The following is a 9,334-nucleotide window of genomic DNA, read 5'->3' as shown; positions in this document are numbered from 1 at the left end:
ACCCCAGATGTCATGCCTTCGGACTGTGGAGTCTCACTGCAGATCTCCTGCATCCTGCAGTAAAGCCTGAGAGAAGGTGATGAGGATTTCTTCAGAGGTTCTACTAGCCAGGTGTTCAATTGGTCTTTTAATTTAATGTAAATTTAAAAGGGACTGAGAAATGGAATCATCTTGCATAAGCAGAGGAATAATAATGTGGGCTAATGATTGCACAACCACAAGGTATATTCCATCCAATTGAGTTTCAAGAGTCACAGCTACTGAGTTACTCCATTTGGTTGTAATCCCTGGGTGTCTTGAGATGCTTGGGCAAAGTGCTTAAGAAAAAAACCTAGCTTGCTTGCTTTTTTTTTTTGGTGGTGGTGGGGTTGAGACAGGGTCTCACCATGTAGTTGAGATTGACCTGGAACTCACTATGTAGCCCAGGCTGGTCTCGAACTCACAGTGATCCTCCTGCCTCAGCCTCCCGAGTGCTAGGATTACAGGTGTGTGCCACCATGCCCAGCTCAAGCTTTCTTCACTTTGTGCATGCATGTGTGTGTGTTGGGGGGGTTAAACCTAGGGTGTCACACATGCTAGCATGGTGGTCTACCACTGAACTACACCTTCATCAACAAAGTTTTCAATACCGAACTTACAAACCTAAGTATAAGGGATTCCATACTTCCAGATGAAATGTATTTATCCACTGTTCTATAAAATGGCCCGTACTTTCAAGCCATATTCATTATACATTTAAAACCCAAGCATTTAATTCTGTGTATATGTGTATATAGGTGTGCTTTAAAATTCATCATAGGAAATTTTTCTTACCAACTTTCGATCTGCCATCTGCAAAACTTTTCCACTTGGTAAAACATGCATTTACTACATTCTTCATGGAATTTAGTATCATCTTTTGAGGGAAAAATTAATAAAACCACTTTAGTCACTTTCTTGTCATTGGGACAAAATACCTGACACCAAAACTTAGAGGAGGAGAGGTTCATTTTGGGTCACAGTTACAGTTCATGGTCCACTGGCTCCAAGGCAGAAACTTCATGGCAGAGGGGCAGAAAGGAGGAAAGTTACTTATGATGTGGCAGCCAGGAAGCAGAGAGGGGGTGGGATGGGATGTACACTTCCAGGTCACACCTGTAGCAACCTGCCTCTAACACTCTGTGGATGAATCCACCATGATCCAACACCTAACAGCACCACCTCTTTAGCACCTAAGAGTTTGGGGAGGGACATTCTAGATCTAAACCATAACAAAAACACTCAAAAGACACTACCTGTCAAAAAATATCGAAAACATTTTAAAGTATTTGGTGGATAGTTCCATGCAGTGTTCTTTTAAAAATTATATTCAGTAAAGTCAAAAAGAAGATTGAAGAACCGTAACATTGAAGAATCATAACATCATATCACTAGTCTCTCGTCAGCCATTAATTCATGCTCTCTTTTGGAGAATGGTAAATGAAGATTTATAGGATTGGGGATTTATCTCAGTGGTTCCAGCAGCTGCTTCGCAAATGCAAGGACCCGAGTTCGATCCCCAGTACAAAAAAGGAAAGATTTATAGTATGGCAAGGAGCTAGTCTTCTATGGCTGTAATGAGAGAGGGATCATCTTGAGAAGTTTTTGAGGTGGTTGGATACCTACATTTATAAGGTTATATTAGACACATATTCTTAGTATGGAAGTTGGTTACACAAACCAAACCAAAATTTGCAGATAGAGTTTCCATTCAGTGTTTCTGTGGTCTGTTGCACAAACAAGTGCGAGTAAAGTAATCTTAGAAATCTTGGCATAGGATTACATACCCTGAAAGGTTCATGCGACATGATAATATGGGAAGGAATTGTGGCTCCAGAGCTATAACCAGTATTACCAATGGAAAACACCTATTTTTCCTTCCTAAACACCTGCAAAGATTTAGTCCAGGTCCATACACTTCTCCAACTGGTTTTTCAGTCTCCAGTCTCAGAATTCTTAGTCTATTATCAAATTATTGTCTTTCTTCATAGCTTCAGTGAAGTCACCTCGTAAGTTCCAGAGTGGCATCAAATATTAGTTTTGCATGACTGGCTTAAAGAAGTTTCAGGATTCTCCTAGCCAAACTCATCTTCCCTGGGATATACTTCCTCTCTTCTGACTTTTCTGTACCAAGTCCTTGCCCAAGCATTCCTCTATTACATCCAATCCCCAACTTCTAACTCTTTAACTAATACACAGCAATTTCTATTCTGAGGATATAGCAATGTCCACTCCCTTATCAATAGAGCTAGGCCATATTGCTGATGGGACTCGACCACCACCTCTGTCACAATAGGAACACCATTTTCTGGCACCTTAGATCCAAGCTGGAACGGCTATTAGGGGTGCTCCATTCGGTGTTTATCAGCTTAAAGCTATGCCTAAAAGTAGCCATCACTGGGTCCACTACTGCTGTGTTCCAGAGAAGGATAAGGGTGCACTCTTGGTGCATGCTGCCATGCTAACAGGCTCTGAAAGTGTATCCAGACTTAGCTTATTTCCTAAAAGTCATTTACTGTGCTTCTAAGTATACATTTACTGTCATGACTATTTGGTTCTCTAAATAATGCTGTTCAGCTTGGGCCCCGATGTAGAAGGTTTTATGAAACTGTTAAGCAGTTGCCATTCGTGTTATGATTTAGATAGAAAAAAGAGAAGTGTACTCAATTTTGGAGACACACATTTAACAAAACCAAATGACTGAATTTTGTTCTTCTCAAAGCATTTTCAAGTTCCCCAATTGCTTAGTAGCTGATATCTATTAAATCCTAGAAAACAGCTTTTCATCACAACAAATTAATTTAATTTCTTACAGATCATAATTTCACATACAAAATTGTCCCACTGCTCATCACCCACTCCTTTTACCACGGGCAGACATGCCTGTACGTCTGTGTCTAACGACAGAGCAAACCCGTGGCCCACTGGTGCTGCACGTGTTGGTGACACTGTCATAACTGTTCTGTGTGTGAACACCAACCAGCTGCGCTTTCCTTCATAACGTCCGACAAAACCCAAAGCAGGCCCGTACATATACCATGAATTCCTATTTTTTGATCGAGAGTCTTGGATAAGGTCAAGGATTGCAGAGAGAAAATGGAGAAGTGAGCACACTATGACAAGCGGTTACAATTTTGGAATAGTGAAACTTTTAACAACTTAATAATAAACCCCCTGCTAATCAGAATGTTTTGGGAGAACTGATTAATCTGATCAACAGAAGTTTTTACATAACTAGTTTCACATGGGCCCCCATGTCACCTCATCAAATATTTTAATTTTTCAGTATTTCACACCTGCACCTCCATTTCCTATAAATAAAAAGTATCTACTTTATGAAGTACTGAAGCCTACATAAAAATATCTGAAAAAGTATTCAATCAATAGTAGTCACCATAATACGTTTTCCTACTTATTGCAATAAGTCGTTATCACTTAATCATTTTTAAGACTTAGCCTTTGCCGTGTCCAGGTAATCACATCAATCATATGCTCGAAGCTGCCTGGCTCCCCAGGGGGCATGGAATCTAGTCCAGGTGACACAACACACACAGGTACAAACAGAAGAGCAGAGGCCGAGCACCCAGCGAGCAGCAGCAAAGAAATGCTCGGTGGATTCTGTGGGACAGAGGGTGACGAGACCATGGTTCCCGGATCTCTACATTGATGTGACTGGTCAGGCCGGGCGAACAGGAGTCTCCTTCCTCCTCACAGATGCCCGTGCATGCCACAAAAATCTACACACTTGGCTGAAAAGAACGACCTACAGGGACACGAGGACTGTCACTCAAATGCACGTGCACGCCGTACTTCTCTCCCAGAGCTCAAGATCCATTTATAGTTCAGAGAAGAAAAGGATTAGAGCGGAGCCAAGGATTTTGGTGTAGGAACCAAGCCAGTCAGGCAGGAAGGGAAGAAATATACATGTACCGTATGTATATGTATAAATGTGTGTCAATGTAGGCGTATAAATGTGTGTGTGTGTGTGTGTGTGTGCACGTATACATGTACACACAGAAAAACGCAGAATCAATTAAGTTCCTGTTCAGGGAAGGTTTACAGTTTTCAGGGTAATCAGTTCAGATACATGTAAAGTATACATAAAAGGGAATTTACAAAAATTCTGTCCTCACAAGATAACTTCTAAATCTTTAAGTATTAAAGTCTTGCCAGAGATTCGGCTCAGTGGTTCCAGCGCAACCTCTTGCCTCATAAACGCAAGGGCCCAAGTTTGATCTCTGGTACCAAAAAAGAAAAAAAGGAAAGTATTAAGGTCTCAATTCAGTTTGCAGAAGTGTCATTTGTTATATTTTAGTTTTTAATGTCACAAATATAGAGTAAACAAGAATGTAGATAGAAAATGTTTCTTTTAGGTAAGCTTAGTATCCAAGAAAATGACTTTGATAGGATGTAATATCACCTAAATTTCTAAGCAACTCTCTTGTACCTGTCCTGGCATTTGCATGCTAAAGCAGATTTTTAGGGCACGCTACACAGGATCTTTCCTAATCTGCCCATAGTTTACCACCCCAGCCTCATCCCTGACACTCCTGCTAATGCAGACACCTCCAATGACCTCTCACCCTTCCACGCCCAGGCCAGACTATGCCCTCTTCCTGGGATGCCCTTTTCCTAACCTGGGGAGTTTCTGGTTTTAACTTCTAATATCCACTTTAAATACTTTTTTACTTTCCGTATGAAAATAGTCATCCCCTCTATGCTCCTACAGCCTTTGTACAAATCTCCATTGCCATATTTATGACAGCATTATCACTGTGTCTCTCCTCACTAACAAACTCTGCTCCCGGATGTGAGCACAGCCCCCACACTGAGGTCAGGACTGCAGACAATGAATGAACGACAGTGATGCAGGGAGAGTTGTGCAAGCTCAAGTTCAAAACTGAATTTTCTCCTACCACAAAATTATCCCCCCAAACACTATAGATTATGACTGTTTCATTGCTGGTTCGAGATGCCAAGTATGTTTTTCTCCTTTCCTCTAGAGACCCAATACTGCAGAAGCAAAACAAACAAACAAAATTTTTTTTTCCAGTACTAGGGAATGAATCAAAGAACACTAAGCTACTTCCTACATCAGGTTTTATTTTTTATTTTGACACAGGATCTCTCTAAGTTTTTTGGGCTGGCCTAGACCTTGCAATCTTTCCGCCTCAGTGTCCCATAGTAGCTGGGATTACCATATCCAGCAAAAAAATTTGTTATTTAAAAAGCATAAATCAAGGTGGGTGTGGTAATCCATGCCTGTAATCTCAGCACTCTGGGAGGCTGGCTGTGGAGGGTCATAAGTCCCAGCCCAGACTGGGCAATTTAGTGACTTGAGACCCTGTTTGAAAAATAAAATAAATAGAGCTGAGTATGTAGCTCAGTGCAGAAGCCCTGTGTTCAGTCCCTGTACTGGAAAATAGTATATCTACATGCATATAAATCTACAAGAGAAGGGAGAGTAGGGCAGGGAAGGAGAAAAGTAAGGGAAATATAGGTTAAGCTAAAAAATATATCTACTATGTATCTGTGTAGGAATGGAAACCTCATAATCTTGTTTTAACTTTCAATAGCACAGGAAGTATAGAAAGAAATTTTCTATCACCTGTGATTCAAATATTAACTGCTTTTAAAATGATCATAGCACAACATAAGTTTCTCATTTAAGGAAACGTTTGCCTTGTGATACGGAGCTGAATCGAACAATATCAAGTACATAGCAAAAGCTGATTTGTAAAGCCGAGGAACGTCTTGTTAAAAAATTCAGTCTCAACTCTGAGCTCAAGTTAGGCACAACTTAACTGATACAAAGCCCACTAATGGTTATATCATATAAAAAAGTCGGGAATTCAGCTTCTATTTCTAATTAAAATTTACAAAATTGATAATGTTTCAGCCCACGAGCAAAAGAAGTTCATGGCTTACACTGTCAGCTCAACATGTTAGATTGTATTTTCCACAATGTTTCTGACAATAAACAACTAATACTACATGCTTTAAGGATCTTTCATTTTCTCAAGTTTTGTAAATTTGCTCAACTTAATTTTTTCTGTTCAGATATTTTTACCACTGTCAACTGTCATGTATCTTAGCGAATAATTTTAAACTACACGAAATTGTTTTCTCAACTTCTTTGAATACACAGACTTTATAGATGATTTCTCCGGTCATTTAGCATTTGGCACCGATTGCTAATGAATAACAAATGATTAGTATCAATAACTGTAAGAGCCAAGGAAACCCACTCAACATCATTTGCCTTATTCTTTAATTGGGAGCAAGTAAAACCTAAGCCATTCGCTTGTTCTTTGTTACTTCCAAAATTCTGGACAGCTGCTCTACTTAAAAATATGTCAAACAACTTTCTCTGGATTTATTTCTTGTACTGCTACAATCAACCATTTAGTTAACTCTCCACTGGTAAATGACTTTCCTTAATTGCTAAAATATAAAGCACCTGAGACTTATTTTGGTTGCAGCAGCATTTTTTTCTTTTTTTTTGGCAGTGGCATTAGTGTTTGAACCCAGGTCTTATGTATGGGCTACATGCCACAGTTACAGTCCCAGCCTTTTTTCATTTTTGAGATAGGGTCTTGCTAATTTGCTCCTGCTGGAATTAAACTTGTGATCATCCTGTGTCCCAAGTAGCTGGAATTATAGGCAAGTGCTACCACACCTGGTCTTGTTTTACTTTTTAAAATGTATAAATATACTCCACTGTAACAGGACACTGTGTTTTACATTTTATTGATTTTCTGACCATTGCTTTCCTGATTTGGGAGTAGTGCAATGAGTGCTTAATCTGGTAATGTCCACACGTATTCTTTTAACACAACTCCAGTGCCACTCTGTAATAAAGACAATGATTCGCCAGCTAACTCAACTTCAAAATAATCCGCATATAGGCTTGGCTTTTTCTTCTCAGAAAAGAAAGCAACTATGGACAAGACATGATATAAATATGAAGCGAACTAAAACATTACATAACTTTGAATAATTATTTCTTAAGAGCTATTGAGTTTGGGCTTTAGAATTACAGAGAAATAAACAATCACAGAACACTAAACAATAACCAATATTTATAATTTAAATACAATTTACTATTTTCCTAGAAAATTGTACAGAAAACTGAGTTAAAGATGTTATCAAAACTAAGCAAGAGTTAAAGCGTTTGCCTACCTTGCAAGCACAAGGACCCAAGTTCGATCTCTGGTACCAAAAGAAAAAAAAAAAAAAATGAGAGAGTGAAAGCATCTACCAAGAAACATCATGTAAAGGTACAAATTCCCAATGATAAATGTAAATGTATTGTATACCTAAAATGTAGTAATAAAATAATTTAAAAGGAAAAGAAAAAAAGAATAAAGCAGTGTTTGAATTCTGGAAAAAAAAAAAAAAGTAAAAGCATCTAGAACTGAAGTGAGAAAGTGAAAATCCCGTAGAGGGTTAATAATATCGGGAGGTTCTAGCCAAGACAATCAGGCAAAAAACGAAATAAAAAGCATCTAAACTGGACAAGAAGTAATAGCACAGCACTATAAATAGAAAACCCTAAGGAATCTAATTAAAAAACTACTAGAATACAGTGGACCCTTGACTTATGATCCCTGAGGGAGGACTGATTATAAGTCAATACAGCTGGATGTTTACCTAGGCACACACTACAGATAACAACAGGCAGATGAATCTTCCATTAATCTAATTAGTCCAAGTTGGTCCTATGTCAGGCCGGTTGTAACAAGGGTCCACTGTAAATGCAAGTCTTGAGGATACAGGCTCACTGTACAAAAATTAGTCATATTTCTACATAGTGGCAATGAGCAATTTGAAAATACAATAAAGAACACAATTCCAGAGCTGGGGATGTAGCTCAGTGGTACCATGCCTGCCTGGCAAGCCTACGGTCCTGAGTTCGATCTTTCATTTACAATAGAATCAAAAGGAAAAAAAATGTATAAATTTAACTAAATAAATTCAAGACCTGTACACCTAAAAAATTGCAACACATTGTACAAAGAAATTAACGACTACTTAAGTAAATGGAAAGTCATCCATGTTCATGGATTGGAAGACTCAATATTGTCAAAATGGTAAAATTCAAATTAATCTACAGATTTTCAACAGAATTCCCATCAAAATACCTAATGTTTTTGCAGAAACAAACTAATCCTAAAATTTATATGAAAATTCAGCTGGCCTAGAATAGTCAAAACGATCTTCAGTTTTAAAACTCACTACAATACTAAGTACAGTAAACCTTTATTCCCATAAAACTTGCCCAAATAAATAATTCTATAATTAAGTGAAGTATAGCAAAATGTCATCACAATAACAGCAAGCCTTGTCTATAATTATTCAAAACCGTGTAGTCCCATTCTAAGGACAGGCACATAAAATAATGGAATGAAACTTAAGAGTCTAGAAATGAATTCACATTTACCATCGGTGGCATATTATGAACCTGATAAGAGATTTAAAATAGAACGCATAAAATCTTACAAGTCAGTAATAAAAAGACAATTCAATCAGTAAATGGATTCAGGATCTGAATAAACATTTCTCCCAAGAAACCAGATTCTCAACATCACCAGCAATCAGAGAAACATATCAGCACCGTAAGACAACGCGTCACAGGACAACTAGAATAAAGGATACAAGGGTTCGCAAAGGTGTGAAGAACCTGGATTCCTCATATATTGCTGGTAGCATATAAAATCGTGTGGTTGCTTTACAAAAAACTCGGGCCCTTCCTCCAACAGGTAAACAGTTACCCTATAAGAGCAATTAAGCTTCAGAATACAGTGGGTCCTTGACTTGAGGGTTGGTTATGAAGTCAATGCAGCTGAGATGTGGCTGTTTACCTGGGTCACGCTGTAGATAACAAGAGGCAGATGAATCTTCCATTAACCTCATTAAGTTGGTCGTATGACAGGCCGGTGGTAACCTGAGGGTCCACTGTGCACCCCTGAAAGACAGCAAAACTTATCCACGCAAAAACTTGTACAGAAACGTTCACGGCGGCACTGTGGGGCTCACCAGTCGCCGGGGTTTGAACCCACACCCTCGCTAGGTGCCCAGACGCGCGTGCAGACGGCATCTTCCATTAACCTCATTAAGTTGGTCGTATGACAGGCCGGTGGTAACCTGAGGGTCCACTGTGCACCCCTGAAAGACAGCAAAACTTATCCACGCAAAAACTTGTACAGAAACGTTCACGGCGGCACTGTGGGGCTCACCAGTCGCCGGGGTTTGAACCCACACCCTCGCTAGGTGCCCAGACGCGCGTGCAGACGGCGCGCGACCGGGCTCCTCA

This window comes from Fukomys damarensis, unplaced genomic scaffold, assembly GCF_012274545.1.
Source record: "Fukomys damarensis isolate Sample0158 unplaced genomic scaffold, DMR_v1.0_HiC HiC_scaffold_18, whole genome shotgun sequence".
NCBI classification, from domain to species: domain Eukaryota; kingdom Metazoa; phylum Chordata; class Mammalia; order Rodentia; family Bathyergidae; genus Fukomys; species Fukomys damarensis.
Note: the sequence above shows the minus strand (reverse complement) of the source record.